The sequence below is a fragment of the Rattus norvegicus genome, chromosome 4, assembly GCF_021556685.1.
Source record: "Rattus norvegicus strain SHRSP/BbbUtx chromosome 4, alternate assembly SHRSP_T2T, whole genome shotgun sequence".
Lineage (NCBI taxonomy): Eukaryota > Metazoa > Chordata > Mammalia > Rodentia > Muridae > Rattus > Rattus norvegicus.
Genome location: NC_141537.1, coordinates 70,792,986 through 70,820,858, shown reverse-complemented (window position 1 = coordinate 70,820,858; position 27,873 = coordinate 70,792,986). Strand labels below are relative to the sequence as shown.

General features: G+C 39.2%; 1 long non-coding RNA gene across 5 annotated transcripts in view; it reads left to right on the top strand.

Annotated features, from left to right (window-relative positions):
* Window positions 1-738: 738 nt before the first annotated feature.
* LOC147994823 (uncharacterized) overlaps window positions 739-27,873 on the top strand; it is a 38,060-nt gene continuing 10,925 nt past the window's right edge. For 2 of the 5 annotated variants that reach the window (XR_015686507.1, XR_015686508.1), the window contains exons 1-4: window positions 739-920; window positions 8,758-8,970; window positions 25,793-26,060; window positions 27,429-27,644. This is a non-coding gene — a long non-coding RNA (uncharacterized LOC147994823). The remainder of the gene's footprint in view (window positions 921-8,757; window positions 8,971-25,792; window positions 26,061-27,428; window positions 27,645-27,873) is intronic. The other 3 variants (XR_015686506.1, XR_015686505.1, XR_015686509.1) reach the window with 3 other exon arrangements.

Sequence of the window (27,873 nt, the reverse complement as noted above, 5' to 3'; positions counted from 1 at the left end):
CCTGTCATCTAGAGTTGCAGAATATGCGACTCATTTGTATATCCATTTTAATTAAAAATAACTGGAGAAAAAAATCAAAGAAATCAACAAAGAACTGCTGGGGTATATCTATATAAACTATTGTCTATTTATCATCTCTATACGAGAAGCACGGTCTTGCTTCTTGCTTATATACTTTCACATTGTGTTTATGTTAGCTTTCAACAAGCTAATTTACCACTTATTTCCTGAGCAGGGTAGACTTATAAGGAGTTTGTGTTCTAAGAAAAACCAGTAGTCAGCACTGTGGATTGACTGCTAGCACAGTAGTACACAGCTGAATCTGTTAGCTTGCTGGACTTGATCTCTATGGTACATGTTTTGTTAGTGAAGCATTCTGCTGAAATGATTTTCTTGATCATATCTGTTTTATCAATGATGTCTGTATTCTGAAAGTAAACCAAGAATTTGAGGTCTTCTCCCAGCTTCTTGTAGTACCAATAAACATAACTATGTTCTTTTATGGGGGTGCACTGCATTCTGGCTTTCTGTTCTTTTCCTTTGACCAGATGTCTAGGACTCTGAATGACCCCAGAGTCCATGGAACCTGTGGAGGAAGGAAAGAGAAGCTCAAGGTAAGTCCAGAAGTGAGTGTATTGACAGTGATGTAAGCGAACATGCTGGAACTGGAATACAATCCACTCAAAACAGGGACTTACTTGCTGTCCAGAATAAAAAGGTCATACAGTAGAAAAGTTTGCAGTGCATGGCTGATTCATAGATAGTGCTGATCAGCTGCCTTCTCTGAAGGGTTCCTCATCACCCTTAGGCTATCTTCTCATGACATAATCATTTCCATGGAGTACACAGTTGTTAGATTCGAGAGGCAGAGACACTGTACAGGATGTGGGAGGAGATGCTGAAGCTGAGTCTTAGTCGATGTGAGTTTCGGACCTGCTTTTATTTTTCTTCTCCTGTGATTTACTACCTTGCTTGTTTTCAATAAAATTTTTCGTAATTCATTCATGCATTATTTATTTATGTTATTTTTCACTTAATTTGCTTTCTATATTCCTTATAGAATATTATTCTGAATAATTCCTAGATAAGCTTTATAGCCTTTGCCACACAAAGCAGCTTCTTTAGAGATTCGAATATTGAAATTTGCAAAATCATTTAGACAAATATGCAGTGTCGTTAGAGCATTAATAAAACAAATGGTGTTGACTTAAGCAGCGAGCTGAAGAGATAGATTATAGCTGAAGTTTGAGTCTGTAATGGTCTTAGATTTCACCACACTGTTATGTGCAGAAAATAATCTTGTCATTTATTTCTTTTCATTACAGTGTTTAACATTTATATCTAAATATTCAATTATGTCATGCAATCTCACATACCGCTCATATGCCATATGATATTTTTATTCAGATTCATTTTGATATGAACAATTGTAGACAATCATTCCCATTCATACTTAGTCTTTCATTATACTCATTTGCTGGACGTCATTAACCATTCTTGATATTTATATCAAAGTAGGTTTTTACTAATGCAAACAATATTTTACATGTCTTGCAAACGTGTTTGGACTATACATATGGCAAGATTTCCTCTGACTTTGGAAATAAACTGACAGCCAAATTAACTTTATACGACATGACAAAATGACAAAAATCATTCTACCAGTACTTTATGAGTGTGTTCAATGAGCACCACCCATGACTAAAACTGATGTTTAGTATTTCTCTAATTTTTTCTGTTAAACTAAAATTGTGACTCATGGTAAAATATAATTTAATTTACATTTGTGTCTGACAAAGAGATCAAATATCTTCTTCAATCATAGGGTACTTGTATATCCTAGAAATGGTACTGTGCATTAAACTTAGTTTTTGGCTGATTAGCTACTTTTACTCATGGTATTTTTGTATCTCCTTGGTATTAATCCTTTTTGGCTATCTTGCTATTCTTTATTTATTTATCATTTGTATTTATACTCTCCTTGAAATAATTTTTGTTACATTTTTAATTCATTAGAATCTACTTCTTCGAATATTCACATGCTGTATTATTTACAAGTGATTCTCCAAATTCAACCTCCTGATTATCTACCAAGGCACTTAACATTTTGAATTTACATTTAAGCACTTAAACCATTTGTGGTTTATTTTGTTTTATGCCCACGAAGAAAGGTTTAAATTCATCATTTTTTGTGGGGCAAACCACTTATTCTAGATTAATTCATATTATATTATAACACCCAGTACACTGTCTGCAGTGACATTTCTATCATATATTAAATCCACCTATAAATTCCTATTGTGTTACTTGCCTATTATTTTCATATGTTACCTGTTGAAAATAATTTTAAAAGTACAGGGCAAATTACTTTACATTATGGTTTTTCAGTATTACCTATATGACTGTATCCACTTAAATATTGGGTTTTTCCAGTGTTTACGAAAAAGAAGTTCCTTTTGCGATTGCACTTAGTGTTGTTCTGAATACTTAAGGGGTGTTGTGGAGAGTGGACAGTCTCACTATTGGGCTCATTTATTTGTGGCCACAGTGTATATTTTCACTTATTTCAGACTTCTGAAATGTGTTCCTCTGAAGTCTACATAATTCCCTGTATTAAAGTTTTTCTTATCTTATCTTCTAGTGTATTTGTTCCCAGCAGTTTTGAACTTAATACTGTTACTATTTTAAATACTTTCTTATTTTGAAATTTTGATATAGTTATATCATTTCCTTACACTTTCTTTTATCCCTACTTTCCCATATACCCCTCCTTGCCTCTGTTTTTAATTGCTGTGTATTTCTAAGTTGTCTCTAATTGTACATATTTATGAAATGTTTCGCTTTGAACTGTTTGTTATTGTGCACTAGGAATTTTGTGTGTATAAATTAAACAGATCCTTTACGGTTGTGTTGTATCCAGTAAACCTATTGAGGTTAGCTATTAGTGGTGTAATGTTTCTCTGGCTATTTTATTTTATTTTTTACATCTCTAAACTTTATCTCCTTTTTCATGGTCACCTTTCTCCTTGTTCCACTAACTGCATAATCAGCACAATGTTTAGTAAAAGGGTTGGTTGGTCTTGATGGGTTATTTAATTATTGAACAATTATTGATCATATATCACTAGAACAATTAATTTCAAGTTTTGCATCCTGGTAAAAGTTCTGAGGATTGCAAGATCTAATATTTTATTCAGCTAACTCAGATATCTCTCAGATATCTCAACTTACTCTTTTTATCTATGTCATCTGGAACATCCAAGCAATCTGACAAATCTTTCCAAGTGAGGCTTTGTGTCAACTCTGTAAACCAAGCCACACAAAATAGTTTACAGAAAATCCTACACCACCCCCTAGTGTTCGGAAGGGCGAATTCATCTGTGTCTGGTTATTTTATTGGCCCTTTGTGAGGGGACAGTATGCACACAAAGACCTTATGCACAATCATTTTTCCTATACTATACTAAATAACACAAATATATGCCTCTCCTACTAACCATTTTCTGGTTCTTCATGAGTACACTGGAATGGTTTCAGCACATCCCTAGGATCTGAGCTCCGTAAATCCAGATCTTCTTTCCATGATCCCCTGATTCATCTGGCTGCAATAGTCATTTCCAAACCTCCTGTATATTGTGACCCTCCTGTATATTGGGCCTAATCAATTCCGAAGTTTTTAGGCCCATGTCCTAAACATTTTTAAAACCCCTCATTTTCTCGTATTTTGAATAATACTATCACCATCCGAGTCAGCTTCATTACTATTCCCCTTCTAGTCATTAATTATGACAATTTCTTTCTTGAACAGTTTTTCAAAGCTCTTACATCTTTCTTAAAGTTCTTTTAGGTTACATTATCTATCCCCACTCCCACTTAATATATTTGGATCATAGTAATGTGAACCATCCGGTAACAGTATTTACACAATTTCCTTATGATTTTTCTTAAAAGAAAAATAACCAGAGCAATTCACTTGGACATGAATAACATGTACAATAAAATCACTTCAGGTATCTCAGGGTCACTTGTAAGAACTTAGTTACATCCATTTTGTTAAAAACAGGATAATTTTAACTACAGTGTACATTACTGATAAATATGTGAACTACTCATGGATATTTGGAATTGATATTAGTCAAACAAAATAGAATGCTGGGGTGGTATCTGTGGTTAGAAACTGTGAGTAGCTAATCAAATGATGGCACCTGAGCTCAGTGTGCTGTAGCAATTGAGTGACAGTTCCATAAACTAGTGCCAGAGAGTGTTTCTGTGTGGCACTGGATGTCAATGCCAGTTAACCTCATCTGCATCAGCAAGGTGTGGTGAAGGAATGGAGCCTCAGAATAAGGCTATGTTACTCCTATCCCAGTGAATTGCTCTGGTTAGTTATTGTGAACTTGACATAATTATAGTTACCTAAGAAGAAACCTCAACTGAGGAATTGCCTCCAGCAGAGGTGGAGGTGGACACATGTGTAGGACATTTTAATACAGACATTGGAAGGTGGTGGTATTCATGGGCAAGTAGTCCTGAATTGTTTAAGAAAACAAATGAAGCAAGCCAGTAGGCGTCATTTCTTCCTGGTTTCTGTTTTAGTCTCTGCCTTTAGACTCCTGTATGAGTTCTTTTCTTGACTTCCTTCAAAGATGGACTCTGTGTCTTCCAAATAAGCCATCTCTTCCCGAAGTTGGTTTTGGTCACAATGGACAGCAAATCAGGACAGAAACGAAGGTCCTGAAGCACATAGTAGCTCTTGAAATTCCCCATCTCTATTACAAGATAGCCCAGTGTTTCCTCTCTCTCTGTCTCTCTGTCTCTCTGTCTCTCTGTCTCTCTGTCTGTCTCTGTCTGTCTGTCTCTCTCTCTCTCTCTCTCTCTCTCTCTCTCTGTGTGTGTATGTGTGTATACATATTTGTGTTTTCTAGAGGGTACTCTAGAGTATATCTCCAAAGTTAACTTTGTTTTAAATACAACATAACCCAGAACATAGAACTAAAGTATGATCTCTTGCTTAGCCCCTGGCAGTGGGCAAAAAGAAAGCTTGGTAGTAGTGGTGTTCTTATATCAGTCACAGGCAGAGCACATGTCAGTCTTTTGTTCATCCTAGCTCAATGCCCAGTTTGGTGGCCAAAGCTGTCTTATGCCTAGGACTCCTTAAAATCAAATCAAATCAAAATCAGGTGGTGCAGCGCAGGAAAAGGAAAACAGACAGAGACCTGAGGACTGATATTCCACCCGTAGAACTGCCCTCCATTGCATGGAACAGGCAGACTATAGACACCCATTTGCTGCCTTGCCACACAGCATAGATGGAGGATGTCATCTGGAGGCCCATGAACCTCATACCCAACCTGCAGCAGGAACCAGGACGACATACAAGTATGTGTTCTCCAAATGGGAAAGAAAGATAAGTTGATCAACTTGAACATTATGAAGAGAGATGGGAGTGGAAATGTGTGCTTGGAAAGAAGCAGCTTGTTGTGAATGGACAGTAGTCTTATACCTGGGGCCATGATGAAGTCCCTGCCTGAGGGGCCTCTGTAAGCCATGTCTGGGTCCATGGTTATGCAGGCCCAGGAGTCAGTATTGATGTCATTTTACCACCAGAGAATATGGGGACTCCCTGGTTGGAGCAGCTACAAGGGGTCACCAACCCAGATGTCCAGGGTGTGTGCTTAGCTGGCCTCGCCTCTCATTGGATGAGGTGATTTGGAGGACAGACCCTATTCCTCACCACTGGCAGCACTCAGGATAAGTGAGCCCTGTGCCTCTCCCAGACAGCAAAATTGAGCTGCCTTGGGATGAGGGTATGGGTGAGCCAGCCCTAAGGTCAATAGTGTGGGAAAACTAACCCCACTTCTCATCTACCATAGAATGGCACCAGTGTAGCTCTTCACCACCTCTGGTCATGAGTTTGGAAAAGCTCTCTCTGCTTCTCATCAGCACAGCACTTGAAAAGCCGGCTCTTCACCTTGCCTGGACAGCACAGCAAAGCTAACTCTGATGGTGGGAGTGCAGATTAACAGCCCTGAGAGTGAGAGCTGTCCCTGCCCTTGTCTACTCTTAGGTGATGTCGGTTGCAAGGGAGTCTCCTCATCCCTAGCCACTTGCTGCTGTCAGGAGAACTGGTTCTGAGGTTATGAAAGTTGGTGCTCTGATTGACTGTGACCCTCACTGAGTACAACACTCAGAAGAGAAAGCCCTGCAACTAACTGTCTGGGCAATACAATAGATCTGCCCTGGTAGGAGGGGGACATGAGAGCTGGCTCAGAGGAAGGGAGCCTGGGAGAGCTGCCGCACCACTCATCTGGCATGGGGTGGTGAGGAGACAGGGTGACGCCCTCCTCCTTTCCCCCTTGCTACCTGCAGCAGTAGCAAGAACTATCCCTAGGGTCATGAGAAGGGGAGAGCTAGCCCTGCCCCCTCACTCACTGTAGCACTTGTGAGAGTAGACACCTCTCCTAGGCAGCACAATGGATCTGAGCCTGATGGTGAAGGCATAGGATAGCCAGCCAGGAGGGTGTGAGAGCAGGAGAGTTGACCCTGCCTTCTGAAGATGGTGGCATTGCATGGCCTACCTGGAGCAGTGCTGCAGAGCTTGCCCTGATAGCGGAGATAAGAGAAACCCTGCATTCTGATAAGTTTAGCGGCTATTCATGCCCAGATCCAGGGCTCTGAGTAGGCCCACCCCAAAATCTATATTATCTGCAAAGAGTTGAGATACATGAAGGCATCAGTCCTGCTGATCCAGGGCTGTAGAATCTGCATGACACAGGGCAGCAACAGGATGATCCAAGGAGTCTTGGGGAGGAAAAAATATTGATGGTGTCACAGAAGCTAGAGATCTTGGTCCAGAGCAACAATTCATTGCAACGAACATTTGGAAGCAAAGAATGGTGAACCAAAAGGATGCACTGAGGGACATATTGTGGCAGTGTTTTTAATGTGTTATTGCTGTTGTTTGTTTGTGCGTGGTTTATTTTTCTGGGAGGTCACAAGGGAAAGGGGGGGATATGATCAAATAGGGTGATAAATGAGACTGGGTTTCATGATGTGAAACTCACAAAGAATCAATAAAAATTTAAAACACATTCACTCGTTAATGGAACACATTATTACGATAGTTTCTATGAGCCTCTTTCAGGAAATTCAAGAACACACAATTAAATTGTATTATATGCAACGGTATTACCATATCTCCCACAAGCAGTCCCCCACAAACGGTGTCTCCAATAGCCTGTTGGAGTCGATGGCAGGATTGAACATAGTGGCTCTCTATAGTGATAGACTTAAATATCCTTCAGCTCATTGTGTGGAAGGGAAATAAATGACTCCAGGCAATAGCCCTGTTACCATGTTCTCACCAAATTTCAAACACATTATCCAATGATCCATGTCACTGGTGATGTGTGTGGTGTAATATTGAGAATTACTACACTAGCTCTTTTCTCTAGGCAGAAGCAACTGGAAGAATAGAAGCAGAAGCAACTGAGTTCTTAGTTTTAGACTTAATATGCATGATACAAAAATGACTGAAGCAGCAGGAGCACAACACAGTCACTGTGTAAATGTCACATGGCTCCATTTTCATTGCAGAATTTTCCTGCTCACATGAATTGAAAAGCCATCAGACATTATTGGTTTGAACACTGAATTCTTAGAGAAATTAATCCAGACACAAATCAGTATGACTAGTGATAGATAACAAAGCAACAACAAAAGGGACAAGAATGTAGTTTGGCACATATTTAATAAGTCAGAAACTAACAAATATACCTAAGCGATCAATCTTTGTGCCTTGGTTGGGGGAAAAACTTGTAATGTTTTCCCACAGTACACCTCCCCCAGTACACGACACACCCTTGGTAGTACTAAACCATGTGCACTTTGGCCTTACATTATTTATGGATTGTTCTCTATTCCAATCAGCTATTTTGAAATGTAATCTGTACAAATGTATCACTGAACAGTTCTCATCCATATCAGTTGCTCTTCTCCTATTATTGTGACAGAAACCGTGACAAAGCATCTTAAGCAAAGAAAGGCTTCTCTTGGTTCATGTTGCCTAACATCTGAAAGCAGGTGATAATCTTTGGCTTTTGGTCAGTGTTTGAGCAGGTAAGAATTAGGGAACTCCTAAGATGGACTAAGTTGGTTTTACATTGTGAGATAAACATGAGATTTTGTGATTCAAGGGTGGAATGTTATGGTTTAATGCGACATGTTTGGATATCGAGATGACGAGGAAGAATGGACAATTTTCATTATTTCTGGATTGAGAACCATTGCGGATACATATGCCTGGGAGTGTCCTGGCAGTTTGCTGGAAGGTTTGGTAAGGAAAGGTAACCTACCTCTAACATAAATGGCACCACGACGTGAACTGACATCATTCAACTGGATATAAAGATGAGACAGTTATCTGGACATTAGCATTTACCATCCCTCCTGACAGGAGACCGGAATCCTACTATCGTGTGTAAACTCTTGTCTGCGTTTCTTCACAGACAGGACAGATTATATTCTGCAATCATAAGTGGAAATAAGACTTTTATCTTTTAAGTTACCTCTGTCAGGCTTTGGCTACAGCGATGACAAAAGTAGCTGGCACTCCATTCTATTTTGTTAAGTCTCAATTTGGGGAAGATCGAGGAATATGTATAACAGCATTCCATCCTGCAGGATGCTCCTTAAAGATTGTAAATAGCTTCAGAGGTTCTTGAAACTGACCAGATTCTCTGTCACCTTCCCTACCAGAGTAAGCAATAAAAGCTGAGAGTTCTCTCTGATGGAAAACAGCTGAGTTACAAAGAAGACTCTCAAAAGAGAAAAGCTACAGAGAGGACCAGACTGGAAGAAGCAGAAAGTAGCCAGGCTGCCTAGAAGATCGAGAGTGGAATCGCTCAGAAAGGACACTCTCCAACCTGTCTAGCTGCCTGCAGGCTGTACAGTGTGCTCCTGGTTTCCCAGGTGGGCTTTGGTATGAAGCTGTCTGAGTAATTTCTGCTCCTGTAAGTCTCCCCTTACCTAGCGTCCTGTAAATAACCTACTAAAACTCACTAGCTCACCAGTTTGTACCTTGGTGGTATCTGTACTTCATTCTCTCATGGACTCTCTAGATGGAGTGAGCAGACTTGTGTTATCTATTTCCCCAGGAAAAGTTTTGTCATACATCAATGTACTACTAGCTAGAATAATTTGGGAATGAGAGCCTCTTGATGAAGGGCCTAGATCAGATTGGTCTGCTGACCTGGCTGTGACTTATATTATCTGATTTTCTTATCAGAATGTTTTCCACTTCCTGAATGTGGAAGGCATCATTTCAAAGGCTCTCCCCTCCTCTGCTCCTCCCATTTCTTCCCTCTCTCTTGCTCTCTTTCACTTCCTCTTTCACTTACACCCAGATGTCTTAACCAGAGGAGCTGTGGTTTTTATTCCCTTACACCTATTACAGTTTCTGTGTGCTGAGGAAGGAAATCTGTTGCAAAGGTTCTTGCTGAAGTGTCTTGTTCCTGCCCAGCGCTGTGTCCCTAGCACCACAGAAATATAAGCCTCCGTCATCAGGATGTGCATTTAAAATTGTCATAGATGAAAAGGATAAATTTGGATGACTGATGGAAAACTTCTCTTTGGTAAAATTTTTTTCATATTTGATTGCAGAGTTCACAGTAGAAAGTGCTATCAGGTCAAAGGTCTCTTGAGGCAATTGACGATACCAGGCTACAGAAGTGGCCTGAACACCCTCAGTGTGACACTCCATTCTCAGGGAAGTTCTACTCTTACAGATGGTCCTTCTGGGAGATTGGTGGACGAGAGCTCCAAGCCCATAGCCTGACAAAACAGAAGTTAAAGACTTCAGAACCCTGGAAGCAGATTAAGCCTGAATCAAAGATAATCCCAGAAAATTTGGGTTTACTCCATTTTTCTTTAAACTCCTGGAAAATCTTCATTGTTCTTATGCAATCATCTTCTGAGAAGCTCCATAATCACAGTCCTCTACTTTCTGTAGATGGTATCATTTATTACACCTTAAGTGTACCAGATGTGTCTTCTTATCTGATCAGCACAAATCGTCCACAGAGAATCTTCACTATTTCACTCAGTTTAACACATACACGTACACAGACACACAGACTCTCTCTCCCTCTCTCTCTCTCTCTCTCTCTCTCTCTCTCTCTCTCTCTCTCTCTCTCTCTCTCTCTCTCTCTCAACAAGCTTCAAGGTATAACATGGCTCATACCAGGCCCCAGAAGTAGCAGAAGCAGCAACATCTTCAATGTTGACTTCACACCACCTTCTCTTAAGAGAGGCCTGACCAAGTCCTTTCCCCAGCTCTAAGAAAAAGGATGCTTGACAAGTTAATCCTGAGAATGCTCTAGTCTGCCCCTGGTGGTAATCCTTGCCAGTGATAACAGAATACATCAATCCTCCTGATGATTAAAGAAGCATACATGCCTCAAGAAGCCACTTCTAAATGCAGAAAACACACTGTCTACACCACTGAAATGATTAAGTGTGTTTCTTAAATGGAAATGCCGTGTGCTTAAGTAGTAAAAGCATTAGTCAGTCCTTTGTTTCTATTAGCATATCCTCAAAATACTCACACCAAGTCTTTCATGGATCATGGTTAATCACTAGGACTGCAGGTTGACATTGTCATGTTCATGTGTTCCTACAATGCCCACGCCAGTGCCTCCGCTGGAAGTTCAGGATTTCTTCACAATGTTAATGAGGACACTTTTCTATTTTCTAAATACATCACCATTATAGCAGGAAAATATAATGTAATATTCTCTTAATACTGAGGGACATAATTGTCACAATATTTATTTATGATCTATGTTTTCATGTAAACAGGGTATTGATAATTTATTTATAAATATTTTACTATAATGGAAGTCATACTAATTGCTGGCCAATCAGTGGTTTATGGTACTTAAGAAATTTTGTTTTGTATGTGCTGGGTGAATATTGGAAGTGGGGGATGGATAAGTATTAAAAACACAGGGAAATGGCCATGTGCTGGAGGGTTTTCTGTTAGGTTGTCTTTCCTAAAGCACTCTGCTTTCGCCTGCATATCAATCTCCAGGCTGAGCTTTCATTATATTTGAACATCTGCTTTCCTGGGGCTGAAGTACACTAGGAAGGAATAGTTAAGAACTGACCTGTCAGATATTTGTTTGTGTTTATGGAAATAGATTTTATTATTATAAACATAATTAGTCCCACATTTGCAATAATGTGGCTGTTGAAGAGTGGTTTCTCTTACTGTGACTATACTCCTTTTCCTGTCTACTCTGGGTCTCATCAGTATGGGGCTATTACATGGAAACAACTCATTTTCTACAACAGACAAGGACAGCCTGTTTAAGTTGCCTTTTGGGTAGAAGTGGCTGAAAGCCTTCAGATTCAGAAGAAGAATATCTTCCTCTTTCTTTGGAATAAAAATTGCTATCAAAAGCAGGAAATAGGTTTCTGGGAAGTTCTCTCTTGATTCAGTTCTTAGCCGGAGTTGTTTACAGGGTTGGGGGAGGCAGATTTTAAGTAAAAATGTTTGCCATCATTTTACTGAATGTCACTATTCAGTCTGAAGCCATGACAAACAAGGTCCAAAGTGCTAGGCTGTGATTGTAACTCAGATGTAAAACATTGGTCAAGTTCAATACCCAGCAATGATAGAGTTAAAATTTATCAGTGAATTCCAAATTGATCAGGGTTTTCTCTATTCAATATACAGCTCTCCATACTAACCACCACTCACACTTATCTATAGGGACCTGCAACCCACATCCAGATGCTTTTCTGAGAACTATGGGGCAGTCGAAACTCATAGCCAGCAACCTCGCATATCCATCCACCTTCACCACACTCAGAAGGATTTTAACTCATTGTTTGCTTTTGTGTTTTGTTTCTGTTTTAATCTAATTTTACCTCCACTTGTATCAGACCTGATTTATATAATCAATTATCTTTTCCCAAATACTGGCAGTTTTTCCTCTTCTGGTTAGATATTATTTAAGACTGGGTTAATATTTGTGTTTTCACTAATGCTGCTGTACAATTCTGAATTAGCCATGGGCCAAACCATGTATTTTGTCAATAATCAAAGTATGCTGTAATTCCTTATTTTTCTTAGAATATCTCCGTGTTATTGTCTTTGTCTATTTTTTTGTTATTTGAGAGATTTAATATCTTAATACTTGTGAGAATCAGTGATAAAGAGTCAGAGTTAAAGTCCAGGAATCACTGGATTGAAGAATAAATAACAAAAATCTCCTTGGTAATATGGTCTGATACTCCCTGATGAGACACTACATCTTTGCTCAAAATATGTTTGCCATCAGTATTAAAGGCAAGCAGCACAGCACTATGTTTAAAAGGGAAGAGGCAAAGCACGGTGAACTTTCTGCCCTGAGTTGGTTTATACAGAAAATCTCTAAAGCGGAAATACTGACTACAGTGCATTTATCCAGGAAAGTGATTCTAAACACTATCAAAAAGATAATACTTCTAACCATTAAAGTCAAACAGACCTAAAATTCTGATCATCCAGTGTATTAAGAACTAAGAGGGGAATAAAAGTGCTATTGTAAAGTTTCTATATACTCCAGGAGAAACATAAAAATAAGATTAATTTCAGGCTTTGTTACTGTGATAAAAATTTTTATGGTTAACTATCAAAAAATAGAACAGAAATGTAATTTTTAGAAGGGAAAATAAAATAAGATAAACGTACTTAAAAGAAGTCAGAAAATAAGGGAAAAGGAAAACATGCAAAAATAGATATGTAAAAATTGAAAATAAACCCCAGTATATTAGCCATTATGTATGATAGCATTCTAATGAATTAAAATGCAATAGTTTGAACACTCTAGTTGAATAAAACGTGAGACTAAAATGACACTACGTAATGCTTATGAAATATTCTCCTAAAGAGAATATTTCTAAGAACACACTAATCAAAAAAAATACAGATGAGAACACCCACAAGGTGCTACCTTATTCTAATAAGAATTGTTATGATCAAAAGCTGTGCATAAAGTGCTGTTGAGATGGCTTGGTGGTTGGACGCACTGGCTATGCCTCCACAAAACCCTCTTGAATCTTGGCGCTAATAGGGAACTTCTCAGCTCTCTGCACTTCCCAATCCAGGGGATTCCACACCATCTTCTGGCCTCCATAAGCACTGCATACACATGGTGCATAGACATAAGATACAGGCAAAATAATTTTTAAAAACATTTATGATATATGTTGGAGCACCTTTTGGGTGTATGCTCAGGAGTGGTATAGCTGGGTCCTCCACTATGTTCATAACAGCCTTATTTATAACAACCAGAAGCTGGAAAGAACCCAGATGTCCTTCAACAGAGGAATGGATACATATGAAATTCTTAGGCAAATGGATGGAATTGGAAAATATCATCCTGAGTGAGGTAACCCAGTCACAAAAGAACACACATGGCATGAACTCACTGATAAGTGTCTATTAGCCAAAAACTTGGAATAGCTAAGAAAAAAAAATTCATAGATCATATGAAGCTCAAGAAGAAGGAAGACCAAAATGTGGATGCTTCATTCCTTCTTAGAAGGGAGAACAAAATATTCACAGGAGCAAATACAGGCACAAAGAGTGGAGCATGAACTGAAGAAAAGGTCATCCAGAGACTGCCCTACCTGGGGATCCATCCTATATGAAGCCACCAAAGCCAGCCACTATTGCTGATGCCAAGAAGTACTTGCTGACAAAAGATAGATATGTGTGTCTCCTGAGAGTCTCTGCCAGAGACCTACTGATACAGATGAGGATGACCACAGCTAACCATTGGACTGAACAAGGGGACCCTAATGGAGGAGTTAGAGAAAAGACTGAAGGACCTGAAGGGCTTTGCAACCCCATAGGAAGAACAGTATCAACCAACCAGACCCCATCAGCACTCCCAGGGGCTAAGCCACCAACCAATGAGTACACATGGAGGGACCCATCACTCCAGCCATCACACATGTAGCATTGGATGGCACTGTCCAGCATTAATAGGAGGGAAAGCCCTTGGCCCTGTGAAGGCTCATTCCCAAGGGGAATGCCAGGGCGTTGAGGAGGGAGTGGGAGCATCCTCATAGAAGCAGGGGGAGAGGGCATGGGAGAGGGAGGAAAGGGATAACATTTAAAATGTAATTACATACAATATTCAAGAAAAATAAATTAAAAACTATTTATGAGATAGATGTGTAGAAGAACAAACCTTGTTGCACTCTATTATGTGGGACATAAGTTGATAGAGTCATTCCAAAGAGTATGGAATTTCCTCCAAACTTAAAAATAGAATTGCATATGGCCCAGCAATCCTCCAAAGGCAATGAGATAAGTATGTCAGTGACAGCTGTACTTATGCACATTTACTGTGGTATCATTAACAAGAGCCTCTGAAGGGAAGCAGTCTAAATTATATGGAAATAAGTATTCAAATGCAATGTTATTAATCCATAAGATGGTATTATGTTACTGCAACAGTGCAGTGGAAACAGGGGTAGTTTTACTGTGTGAGATAAACCAAATACACAAAAGGTAAATACTTTGTGACCTTAGTCATATGTAGAATTAAATGGTTCACCACACAGAACCGTAGTAAAGGATCCCACTTACAACAGGCTGAGGAAAAAAGATTTTAGTTAGATTGAAGTGAGAAGTTCTTGGTGTCCTACTGTCCATATGGAAAATATTTTTAAAAGCTGTAAGAATATTTTGAATGTTTTCACCATAAGCAATGATGAATGTTTGAGTATTTGAGGATCTATGTATGTTAAATCTTATTAAATTATCACTATTTTATGTGTGTGTGTGTTGAAACACCACACAGAATCCCATTAAGATATATAATTTTTACATTTTAGATACATGAAAATAGATTTTACTTAAAAATAATAAAGACAGTGAAGGTAAATATAACAAATTATTAAATAAACATTATATTTAAAGAAAATAGGAATAATAGAAGTTTGCAAAGTAATGACAAATGTTCAAATAATTGTGACATCTAGTCTTTAAGCATGCGACTGACCAAAGTTTCTTTTCAGCAGTCACATCCATATCAAAGTTCTCCTCCTAAAAATCACATGTGTATGAATTCTTTGAGAATGAGAAGCTCATAAATTTACATGATATATTTAGTTAATAGCCACCCCTTACTACTTCCCTTAACTCTTCCATGTCTACCTCAGATCTACTTCTACTCCTCACCCCTTTCAATTTTGTGTCCTCTTTTCTTTAATCTCTTAATAATCCATCAAATTTAATTTGCACTGACCAAATATATATGATATGAAGTCAATTACTAAAACATGGTGAAGCTACTATACAATCAGTTACGATGCTCACTAATCTCTCCCCATTCCAAGCTATGATGTTGATTCACATCCTCTTGTACGACTCTCACCTAAGCAGCCAGAGCTGATGTGAGTTTGTGAGTGCTGGGTACTCTCATGTCCAGAAGACCTTGTGTCTGTTTGGTACTGCACAAACTCTGGCTCTTATAACTTTTCTGCCCCATTTTCCAAGATATTCCCTGAGTCTTATGACCTTCAGAGCTTTCTTATGAGGTATAGAATGCATATCACAGACCACATAACTTAGATGATAAACAAAGCTCAACCAAATCAATACAATCAAGTAGCCACCACCTATATCAAAATATAAAATATTTTTAGAGTTCCAAAGCTTTGGTATTGTTTATAAGACAAACAAATGATATAAACAAAGGAAATCATGGTTCAGACATCATTAGAATGCATTTATTTGCTTATAATCTTTTCTTCCATATCACCTATCTTATTTCCAATCATGTAGGATTGTTAAGTGAATCTTGTTATGTACCAAGTGTAACTCAATCCACTTACATAGTCCATTGTTGATGGCTACTTGTGCATTCTTCAAGTTTAGGGCCTTTATGAGTAAAAGGTACTACTTTATTATGTTAGACTATGAAAGCCCATTGTATCTCAGGTTACTGCTCTGGTCTGTCTTTTTATTGCTATTCTCCACTTCTTTTGTGAATGGGAATATTTATTATGTACCACTGTACAGCAAATGTTTATGAATGGGCATCTTTCTTCTATGCCACTATACAACAGATATGTGTGTCACTTGTTTTGTTTTGGTTTGAGAGTGGTGCACGAGTAAAAGAATGCCTAGAATCTTAAAGGCATTAAATTTTGGCTCTTTGAATAGTGTTACAGAATAGTTACAGAAGTTTCACTTAATCTCTTTTGCATTATAAGAAAAATATTAACCTATTAAAGCCAAAAGTGTTGCATTGTAATTTAAATGTCAAATGTACCCTACAGTAGACTCGTGTTTAAACACTTGATAGCCTCCTGGTAGTTCTACTTGGGAAGATTATGAAACCTTTGGAAGTGCAGCCAAGCTAGTAGAAGTTAAGTTGAGCAAGCATTGAAGACAATAGGTTTGTAGTTCTTGCTTAAGCCCTTTACTTGCTGTTTGGTGCTGTAAGAAAAGGTGATCCTATAACCTCTACTTCTACAGACCAATATTCTCCATCTGTCAGACCTTCTCCACCTTAACAGAATTGCACCATATGAAACTCCTCTAAGCTGTAATCAACTTCTCTTCCTTAAATGGCTCCTTGGTGGCATGCCATTAGAGCAACAGGAATGGTAACTGCGGTTATTTGAATGAAAATGGTCCCCATAGCCTCAGAGGGAGTGACACTATTAGGAAGTGTGGCTTTGGTAAAGTAGGTGTGGCTTTGTTGGAGGAAGTGTGCTACTAGAGGTAGGCTTTGAGGTTTTAGGTGTTTAAGCCAGGCCCAGTGTCATTCTTCCCTTCCTGCTACCTGCTGTTCCAGATGTAGAATTCTCAGCTCTCTCTCCAGCACCGAGTCTGCCTGCATGCTACAATATGTCCTACCATGATTATAACAGATTAAACCAGCACCAATTAAATACTTTCCTTTATAAAGTTGCCATGGTCATCCTGTCTCTTCATGGCAATAGAAACCCTAAAACAGTAACATACCACATACTTGAAATTTTGGTCTTTGTGTGCTTGCCTGAGTTATAGTTGAGAGGAAAACTCAAAGCTAAACCCAGTATTGAAGAAGGAATTCAAAAAGAATGTACAATGTAGAAGAATGCAGATCGATCCATGCTTATGACTCTGTACAAAGCTTAAGTCCAAGTGGATCAAGGACCTCCACATCAAACCAGATACACTCAAAGTAATAGAAGAAAACTAGGGCAGCATCTGGAACACATGGGCACTGGAAAAAATTTCCTGAACAAAACACCAATGGCTTATGCTCTAAGATCAAGAATCGACAAATGGGATCTCATAAAACTGCAAAGCTTCTGTAAGGCAAAGGACACTGTGGTTAGGACAAAACGGCAACCAACAGATTGGGAAAAGATCTTTACCAATCCTACAACAGATAGAGGCCTTATATCCAAAATATACAAAGAACTCAAGAAGTTAGACCGCAGGGAGAGAAATAACCCTATTAAAAATGGGGTTCAGAGCTAAACAAAGAATTCACAGCTGAGGAATGCCGAATGGCTGAGAAACACCTAAAGAAATGTTCAACATCTTTAGTCATAAGGGAAATGCAAATCAAAACAACCCTGAGATTTCACCTCACACCAGTGAGAATGGCTAAGATCAAAAACTCAGGTGACAGCAGATGCTGGCGAGGATGTGGAGAAAGAGGAACACTCCTCCATTGTTGGTGGGATTGCAGACTGGTACAACCATTCTGGAAATCAGTCTGGAGGTTCCTCAGAAAATTGGACATTGAACTACCTGAGGATCCAGCTATACCTCTCTTGGGCATATACCCAAAAGATGCCCCAACATATAAAAAGACACGTGCTCCACTATGTTCATAGCAGCCTTATTTATAATAGCCAGAAGCTGGAAAGAATCCAGATGCCCTTCAACAGAAGAATGGATACAGAAAATGTGGTACATCTACACAATGGAATATTACTCAGCTATCAAAAACAATGCCTTTATGAAATTCATAGGCAAATGGTTGGAACTGGAAAATATCATCCTGAGTGAGGTAACCCAATCACAGAAAAACACATATGGTATGCACTCATTGATAAGTGGCTATTAGCCCAAATGCTTGAATTACCCTAGATGCATAGAACACATGAAACTCAAGATGGATGATCAAAATGTGAATGCTTCACTCTTTCTTTAAAAGGGGAACAAGAATACCCTTGGCAGGGAATAGAGAGGCAAAGATTAAAACAGACACAGAAGGAACACCCATTCAGAGCCTGCCCCACATGTGGCCCATACATATACAGCCACCCAATTAGACAAGATGGATGAAGCAAAGAAGTGCAGGCCGACAGGAGCCGGATGTAGATCTCTCCTGAGAGACACAGCCAGAATACAGCAAATACAGAGGCGAATGCCAGCAGCAAACCACTGAACTGAGCACAGGACCCCCGTTGAAGGAATCAGAGGAAGGATTGGAAGAGCTTGAAGGGGCTCGAGACCCCATATGAACAACAATGCCAAACAACCAGAGCTTCCAGGGACTAAGCCACTAACCAAAGACTATACATGGACTGACCCTGGACTCTGACCTCATAGGTAGCAATAAATATCCTAGTAAGATCACCAGTGGAAGGGGAAGCCCTTGGTCCTGCTAAGACTGAACCCCCAGTGAACGTGATTGTTGGGGGGAGGGCAGCAATGGGGGGAGGGTTGGGAGGGGAACACCCATAAAGAAGGGGAGGGGGAGGGGTTAGGGGGATGTTGGCCCGGAAACCGGGAAAGGGAATAATACTCGAAATGTAAATAAGAAATTCTCAAGTTAATAAAAAAATTAAAAAAAAGAATGTATAAGATCAAGGTTGTATACTCTTCGTAGATACTCCAGAAATCCCAGATTAAGGTAGCTGGTGTGACTATATTACAAATCTCTGAATTAACTAATCCTGAGATTAAAAGACACAGCAGAAACTTTGACATTACTTACTACTCAACGTTTTTAAAAGCCCATTTCAATAAGCAATCATAGTTGTATGCTGTGCATAACAGAGACTGTTGCATATTTTGAGAAAGAGAACTATGTGATCATATAAATATTTATAATCAAACATACTCCTAAAATTTGACATTAATTTTCTAATCCAACGTGAAGATGCTAGCACATAAAGGAAGAACACTTACATCAAGGTCATTGCCAACCACCTGTCTGCTCAGCAGTGACTCAGAAATTCCTCTCCAGTACAAATCGCTTTCATAAGTGCTAGACATAGATTTACATATTCCTCCTACACAGAAGCCAAATGAAGGCCCCACTTATATGTGTGTATGTTGTTCAGTAACACATTTTGTTCTTCCAAATACCCTCCTCGCATCTGGGGCAGTGTGGACCTGTCCACTGTCCTTTTCGACTTGATCTCATCACTTCTTTCATACATCATACTGCCTGTTTTCACTCTTGTCTGTTTGCAATTTTTTTCTCTTAATCACAGAACTTAATTCTTCCCAATCCCTTCTAGATATTATAAGACCAAATGGGCTGCAGGAGTTCCTGCACTCTAATTACTTTAGTAAAGCACACATATAAGAATATGACTCAGTTTCTCTCTCTCTCTCTCTCTCTCTCTCTCTCTCTCTCTCTCTCTCTCTCTCTCTCTCTCTCTCTCTCTCTCTGTGTGTGTGTGTGTGTGTGTGTCTGTGTCTGTGTCTGTGTCTGTGTCTGTGTCTGTGTCTGTCTGTGTCTCTGTCTGTGTCTGTGTCTGTGTCTCTTGTCTCTCCACTTTCCCCTCTCCCTCCTCTGGAATTGTATTGGTTTTTAAGAGAAGGTTTAAATTTTTCTTTCTAGTGTTCAGTAAACAATTTAAAGCTGTATGTAAAAAAAAAACAATCAACCCCTGTCTTCTCTTTTCTCTTTCTGACTCCTTCTCTCATGTATATTTAATAGATATATATTTGTGTATTATGAATATGTATGCAATTTTAAAAAGCTAATTTAATGAATGGATTTTACCCCATTCCATAAAATGTACAGAAGGCAGTAGCTACTTTGCTTTAGGTCCTGGCTGAGTGAGAGGACAGTGGTTAGGGGAGGACCTAAGAGCCACCTGGTGGGAGAAGCAGGACTTGGGCACATTTATGCATGAACAGGGGGTAGCTGTTCTCCACTGTGCTATGCTGCTGGCACAGAGATAAACAGCCATCTGCCTCTTCTGGGCAGATTTCACAGTGAGAGAAAAAGATGCCTTCTCCTTTCGAGAGGCATCGTAGCCTTCAGATAGGTCGCCTTTTTGAAGATCGCTTTCAGTTATTGAGTAGTAGATCAGTCTCAGTCCTTTCCCTGGATCTTGTCGGTACCAGAACATTGAATCATGATTGAAATTCTGTTTACATTTCAAGGTCAGCTCTTGCCCTTCATGACCAATCAGGAATTTGGGTGTCTGAGTAATGGCACCACCATGTGTGGTTCCTGGAAAAGAGAAAGAGAGTCTGGAAATAGGCAGGGGGGAGCTTGACACTGCTACCCAGGGAATAGGGGTTAAGATGTGCACTTTGGGACAGGAAACCAGAGAGACCAGACTCACCTACTGTAAGGAGACAAAGAGCTACCAAGCAGAGAACCTGCTTGCTCATAGCGTGCAGGGTTTTTCTTCAACTCCGAGCATCAGTTAGAAGAGAAACAAGGAGAGCTTCTTTGCAGGGGGCTCCACCTGGCTAAATATAAGGACTAGAGTGGGAGGAAGATTCTTGAGATGTTCAAAATGAGCTTCTTAGTGTGGCGGAAGGAGAAGCACACTAGACAGCAAGCCACTGGCTCCAGGCATCTGCACCAGTTCTGAGAGGAGGGGCTGTCTTACTCAGATCAGCCCTCTCTGGTTTGCATCTCTGAGATTTTATTTTGACTACCTTCAGTGGATTATTACCTTTGTTTATAAATGGCTGTAGCCTTAGCCTTCAATGCCTTTAGCTCTCCCAGGGTATATGCAGGGTATCTCTGGTGGGAGTGTAGGACAGTGTGACCCAGAAGCCAGTCCCATCTGACCACCAGCACTGTCCTGAACCCATCTCATTTCCATACTCCCTTTGTGCTACCCTTCAGCCTCTTCCCCTTGGTTGATTTTACCTCTTTCTTTCTTTTTTCTTTTTCTTTTTTTCATCTTTATTAACTTGGGTATTTCTTATTTACATTTCGAATGTTATTCCCTTTCCCGGTTTCCAGGCCAACATCCCCTTAGTCCCTCCCCCACCCCTTCTCTATGGGTGTTCCCCTCCCCTCCTCACCCCATTACCACCCTCCCCGCAACAATCATGTTCACTGGGGGTTCTGTCTTGGCAGGACCAAGGGCTTCCCCTTCCACTGGTGCTCTTACTTGGCTATTCAATGCTACCTATGTGGTTGGAGCCCAGGGTCAGTCTGTGTATAGTCTTTGGGTAGTGGCTTAGTCCCTGGAAGCTCTGGTTGGTTGGCATGGTTGTTCATATGGGGTCTCAAGCCCCTTAAAGCTCTTTCAGTCCTTTCTCTGGCATTCGCCTATGTATTTGCTGTGTTCTGGCTGTGTCTCTCAGGAGAGATCTACATCCGGTTCCTGTCAGCCTGCACTTCTTTGCTTCACCCATCTTATCTACTTTGTGGCTGTATATGTATGGGCCACATGTGGGGCAGGCTCTGAATGGGTGTTCTTTCTGCCTCTGGTCTAAATTTTGCCTCCCTATTTCCTCCCAAGGGTATTCTTGTTCCCCTTTTAAAGAAGGAGTAAAGCATTCGCGTTTTGATCATCCGTCTTGAGTTTCATGTGTTCTGTGCATCTAGGGTAATTCAAGCATTTGGGCTAATAGCCACTTATCAATGAATGCATACCATGTGTGTTTTCCTGTGATTGGGTTACCCCACTCAGGATGATATTTTCTAGTTCCCTCCATTTGCCTATGAATTTCATAAAGTCATTGTTTTTGATAGCTGAGTAATATTCCATTGTGTAGATGTACCACATTTTCTGTATCCATTCCTCTGTTGAAGGGCATCTGTGTTCTTTCCAGCTTCTGGCTATTGTAAATAAGGCTGCTATGAACATAGTGGAGCACGTGTCTTTGTTATATGTTGGGGCATCTTTTGGTTTTTACCTCTCTAAGCCCTTTCCAGCCCCACATGCATTTTGTTGTCTCTCTCAAATGCCTTTTACTAAATTTTCGTTTGCACTGGTTCTTCCTTCCACATATATTTACTTATTTAGATGTTTTTCTTTCATTTCTTTCTTGAGTTTCTTCAGTCAATTTCTTCTTTCGTTTCTTTTGGTTTTGATGCTCTTCTTCACTTTTATTAATAGGCCCCTGTCTTGCCTACTTGTGTTATTGAAACACTCTTTAAAAGTATTTTTACCTAACTCTAAGTTTTTGTATGGAGTCTTTTGTTTGTTGTTTGTTTATTGTGAGTCCTCTTGTGCTTTGTGAAGTTTGAGTTTTCCCTATTTTTCTCTGCTTTTCCTTACGTGGTGGTCAGAAGACACTCCAGCTTTCTTGGATGGACAATTATATTTTCAATATGCTTATTATTATTATTATTATCATTGTTGTTGCTCTTATTATAATAATCATCATTATTTTAGATGCTTTGACTCTGAGTATGTTAGAAGAGAGACAAGGAAAGCAGCTTGCCAAGGGGCTCCACGTGGCTAAATATGAGGACTAGAGTAGGAGGAAGATCTTGAAATGTTCAAAATAAGCTTTGAATACCTAGAAGCAATACTATTGGAAAAGTGTCCTTTTAAGTCACAGGCTTTGGGCTGGCATGCTAACTCAGCTGGTAAAAACACAATCTGGGCAAGTTTGATTCTGAGTTCAATCCTAGTTCCTAGGAGTGAACCAACACCCACAAGTGTCCACTTGATATGTGTATACACAGACATGATATATACATACACATATATACAATGATAATAATAAAATCAAAATATAACCTAAATAAACCACATGCCTTGTGCTGTAAATAGAAGACTTTTACATCTTCTTTCACTACACCTGTTTCTCTTGGGGCATCAGAGGGCATGTTCTTCAAGTATTGTTTCTAGCCACCATTTCTTTTCTGTCTTATGGGAAGTTTGTCTGCTTTGCTCTTTATTTTCTTTCCTAGTTCGTTCTTTCTTTCTTTCTTCCTTTCTTTCTTCCTTTCTTTCTTTCTTTCGTTCTTTCTTTCTCTCTCTCTTTCCTTCTTTCTTTCTCTCTCTCTCTTTCTTTCTTTCTTTCTTTCTTTCTTTCTTTCTTTCTTTCTTTCTTTCTTTCTTTCCAAGATGGGTGAGGCAAAACCAGAACCACCTGAAGTTTTTTTTTTTTTTGAGAAAAATCAAGATGTATAAAACATGCAGAGTGGCCATAATTTATCTTCCTGGCTGACAATGCTGGACTTGTCACATGACCAATCTCCTGAAATGACTCTGTACTTGTTTGTTTCACAAAGTGTTTCATACAAGCAGAGAGGAAAAATGTCCTGGTGCCTAATAATGGACCAATAAAACAAACAAACAAACACACAAATATCACGGAGATAAGAAAAAGTAGAGGTGTCACATTTCAGTGAGCAAAATCTGTGGGCTGGAGCATTCTTTTGTATTCTAGGATATATACAGTTTGACTTCCAACATCTCTCAGATACTCTAGTTTTGTGGTTTATTTTTGAGACAGGGTCTCATGTAGCCAAGGTTGGGAGTAAACTCATTATATGGCTCAGAATGACCTAGAACTTCTAACACTCCTGTTTCTACCTCTCAAATGCTGAGATTATAAACTGTGGTTACTGGCCTGGGCTACGGCCATGTTTACAGAGCTGGAAATGCAAGCCAGGATTCCATATCTGCTAGGTAAGCACTCTACCCACTGAGCTATTTATCTGCCCCATCTCTTAAACATTTTAATCTTGTAGCAGAAGTTATGTATCCTGGCTTGTATCCAAGCCTGTGTGGGAACTGCTTGAAGAACAAAGCAAGGATTATGCAGTAAAGAATACCAGACAGCATGTTATAATATAAAGCACACAACTATTACTAGACATACTTGGATTACAATCCTGTCTTTGTCACCTATTTGTCTTCATTTTTATTCCTCTCATTTACTTTTATTTTAGAGAAAGAAAAACTAACTGGTAGAGACAAATTTACTTGCAATGGAATTAATAAAATGTTCCCCTTTACCAACTCTCCTCCAGATCACGTAGCAATGAAATTAATAAAATGTTCCCCTTTACTAACTCTCCTCCAGATCACGTAAAAGTATATATGTAAAAGATATTTGACTTTATATACAGTGTGGAGTTAGGAGAGCTATATTGGCCAATGCCTGTTTAATCTTAACAATTACTGTCTTTAAACATCCACTCTTTGTAAGTGGAGTTTTATTCCCTACTCATAGTGGGCAGAGATGTTCCATATACCATAATGTTCCCCTACTTTTATCCACAACCTGCAATGTCTGTTGAGGACGGCATGTTGTTAGCACAGATGCATCTCCCTTGACATGCTGCTGTCGGATGAGGAAACGTTTAAGTCTTTATTGTTGTGAGTGGGGAGCTGGCAGAGAAGTATATCACTGCGTCCTGCTCTGCTGCCTCCGTCTTTAGGACGTTCAGTTCCTCTTTGAGGAATTGATCCAAGAAGTATTTCTCCAGCATCACTGGCCTCTCTAAGACTCTTTCTCCACGAACTGTCTATACCACATACCATGACTGTGCCCTTTCACCTCAAAGGGTTGCATCCTATCATATGTTCCTCACCATGAATCTTGGGTTCTTGGTTACACCAGCATTCCTGAGACATTGGAAAAGGAGGGAGTTCACAGCACAGAGCTGTCATGTGTCTAATTAATGAAGTAGACAACTAATTGACCTATAATGTGAAGTCAAATACCTTTGCAGTCCCTTATATTTCCCTCAATGTTTACATGAGTCTTGCTTTTTTACTCCCCAAGGAAATTACTTACTTATATGTGTTAGAATAGACCAGAAAATCACAGGATACCTTATAGGTTCAGGATATACTTTTGGAGACAAGATACAGTGTACAGAACCCAGTAAAGCTGAGTTTTTGGTTCAGAATTCATCTACGGAGAGAAATGGTAACATAGGAGAGGAGTCTAGTGTCACTGCAGACCTGGATATAAGCGTGAGCTGTAGATAAAGTCAGGCAGGGCATTTTCAGCCACAAGTCAGGAAACTAGACCTCATAGCTACTTCCTGTGAAATGGGTTTGTTGCCAGGTGCCTGCTACTCAGTGGATAGTGTTCTAGAACTAATCTTGTATTTCACTTTTAATGGTGGTTATTTTATTCTTAACTATATACAATGTGGCTCAACATATTTGTGGTGGAGGGAGAGGTCAGGATGCTTTTCACTTTGAGTTCATTGTTATTAAGCATTGAAATGTTTAAACATGCTTTTTAATTGGATTTGTTTCATCATCTCAAAGCCTGTTTCCATTTTCTGGCTGCTGTGAAACAGAGATATTTGCCAGAGGTCACTCTTAGATACACATGTTAAGAGACAGGGAAGGGAAAACAAGCATCACCGGTGACAAAAATGGCTTCGCTTTTCTCACTTTCCTTCCCTCCCACCTCAGCTCTGGAATAGCTGCAATAGTTTTGAAGGAAATTTATTTTACAGCTTTATTATTCTCATATGCATTTGCCTTAGACAATTCTCCACAATTACAGATACATGCCAAGGTTTGGGAGACCTTTCTTTTACGAATATAATTGATTCCAATATTTACTTTCTTTTCTGGGTACTGTAAAAAGATTTTTTTTAAGTCATCATTTTACCTGGATGGAATCCCTAGGCCTCGGAGGCAATGACATCATGGATACCAATCTTTGCTCTTGGAGTTTGTCTGGTCCAATCTTCAAATTATAATCCTTCATCTCTAATGGAAGCACAGATCGTCTCTCCACTCCTGAGCACGCAAAGGAGTGAGATTTTTCTTCTGGTGGCAAAATTCTCAACGTATAGAGAGTCCTCGCCTACAGACAATTAAAGGTGTCTCAGATGACTCACCGTCAGAGAAATGTAAGTCAAACCTATTATGAGGTATTACCTCATATCCATTAGGAAAACTATTATCAAACAAGACATGACAAGTGTTGCTTACTGAAGGTGTGGGCAAGGAGATCCTTCTCTTCTGTCTGTGGAATGCAGACTGAGGTAGCCACTACCCCAAACATCATGGATATTCCCAAAGAAATACAAAATGTGACTACCAATAGACTGGACAGATACTACCCTGGATATATACATGAGAAATTAAACTGAGCATCTCATAAAAATACCTGAGCTCTGTGCTCATTATGCTATTAATCACAATAGGTAGGATAGTAATAACTTTAGTATGTGTGGATGTGTGGGTAGGAAAGAAACTATGGTAAATATATACAATGGCAAGGAGCTGTTTGTCCTTAAAGGGACATCCTGAAATTTTCCACAAGACAATTTAATGTGGAGTATATTATGCCAAGGGAGATTAACCACACATCTAAAAAAAATATAGTGCATGATCTTACTTATATTTAGAAAGATAATGTCAACTTAAAATCAGCGTTGCTGAACAGTGGCAAAATATACTTCAAACCTTATGAAGTAACAGGATTCTATGATAAATGAGCCTAGAGTCCTTAGCACTGTAGTTAATATCACAACACAATATAAGATTCTTACTTAATAAACCTTTCGCTGCCATTGTCACAAAAATAAAAGTAACCGTGTGGAATAACAGGTAGATAGTTTTGCTTTTATTAACCACTTCACTATCTCAATGCATCCTCTTAAATATATACAATAAAATTTTATTTGAATGATGTTAAAATGCAAATGTAATGAAAAGAATAGACTGCTTCGTGAATCTAATACTGCCATCTGCTGGCAGAGGCAGGTGTGAAGGTAAAAAGGTTAATGTAGACATTTATGTCTCTTTATGTTGATGTCTGGTTTTGTGTGTGTGTGTGTGTGTGTGTGTGTGTGTGTGTGTGTGTGTGTGTGTGTGTGTACATGTCCTAGCAATCAGTGATGACTCCAGAGGAAAAGGAAACCTTTGATCTTTAGAATAAATGTAAGGGTTTATCTTTTTATCTTAGATATAGATCAATTGTGTACCCTTATTCTTGGAAATTAGGGTCATTTTAATCTAGCTTAACTTTTGCCACTTCTAACATTAAATATGTAATAAATTTTATCAATTCTATACCTAAAGAAACAAACCACTTATCTGTTGTAAAGTCTCCTCAATAACTCTTTAAGAGAGATTTGCCTTAGTTAAGATGAAATTATCTTCCATGAGAAGTCTAAGTAGTTTATCCTAACAAAGAAATAATCATTAATTTTATTTTTGTTCTTGTCATTATCCTTCACTGAGATTTACTAGATTGCTCATAATTTTACTAGTTCCTGAGTTTTATTAGGTCTGGGGCCACTGATCTTCCCTAATACTCAGAGACTGTCATCTCCACATTCTGCTACATGACTTTATGATTTGACATCAAGACAGGCTCCTGTTGCAACCAGCATTTATCTGCCTCTGCTTTCTGATGGTGGATGCAATATGACCAGAAGCTTCAAACTCCTAATACCAGGATTTCACAACTATGATGCCCTTGAAATGTAAGCCAAAATAAACCTGCATTCTCTCTGTCTCTGTCTCTGTCTCTGTCTCTGTCTCTGTCTCTCTCTCTCTCTCTCTCTCTCTCTCACACACACACACACACACACACACACACAGAGCAACAGGTAAAGTAACTAAGACAGAATAGGTTAATTAGGGGTGACTTCACAATTCACTCTACTACAAGAACACTGTGTCCATTCCTAGACTCAATATGAGATATCCCTT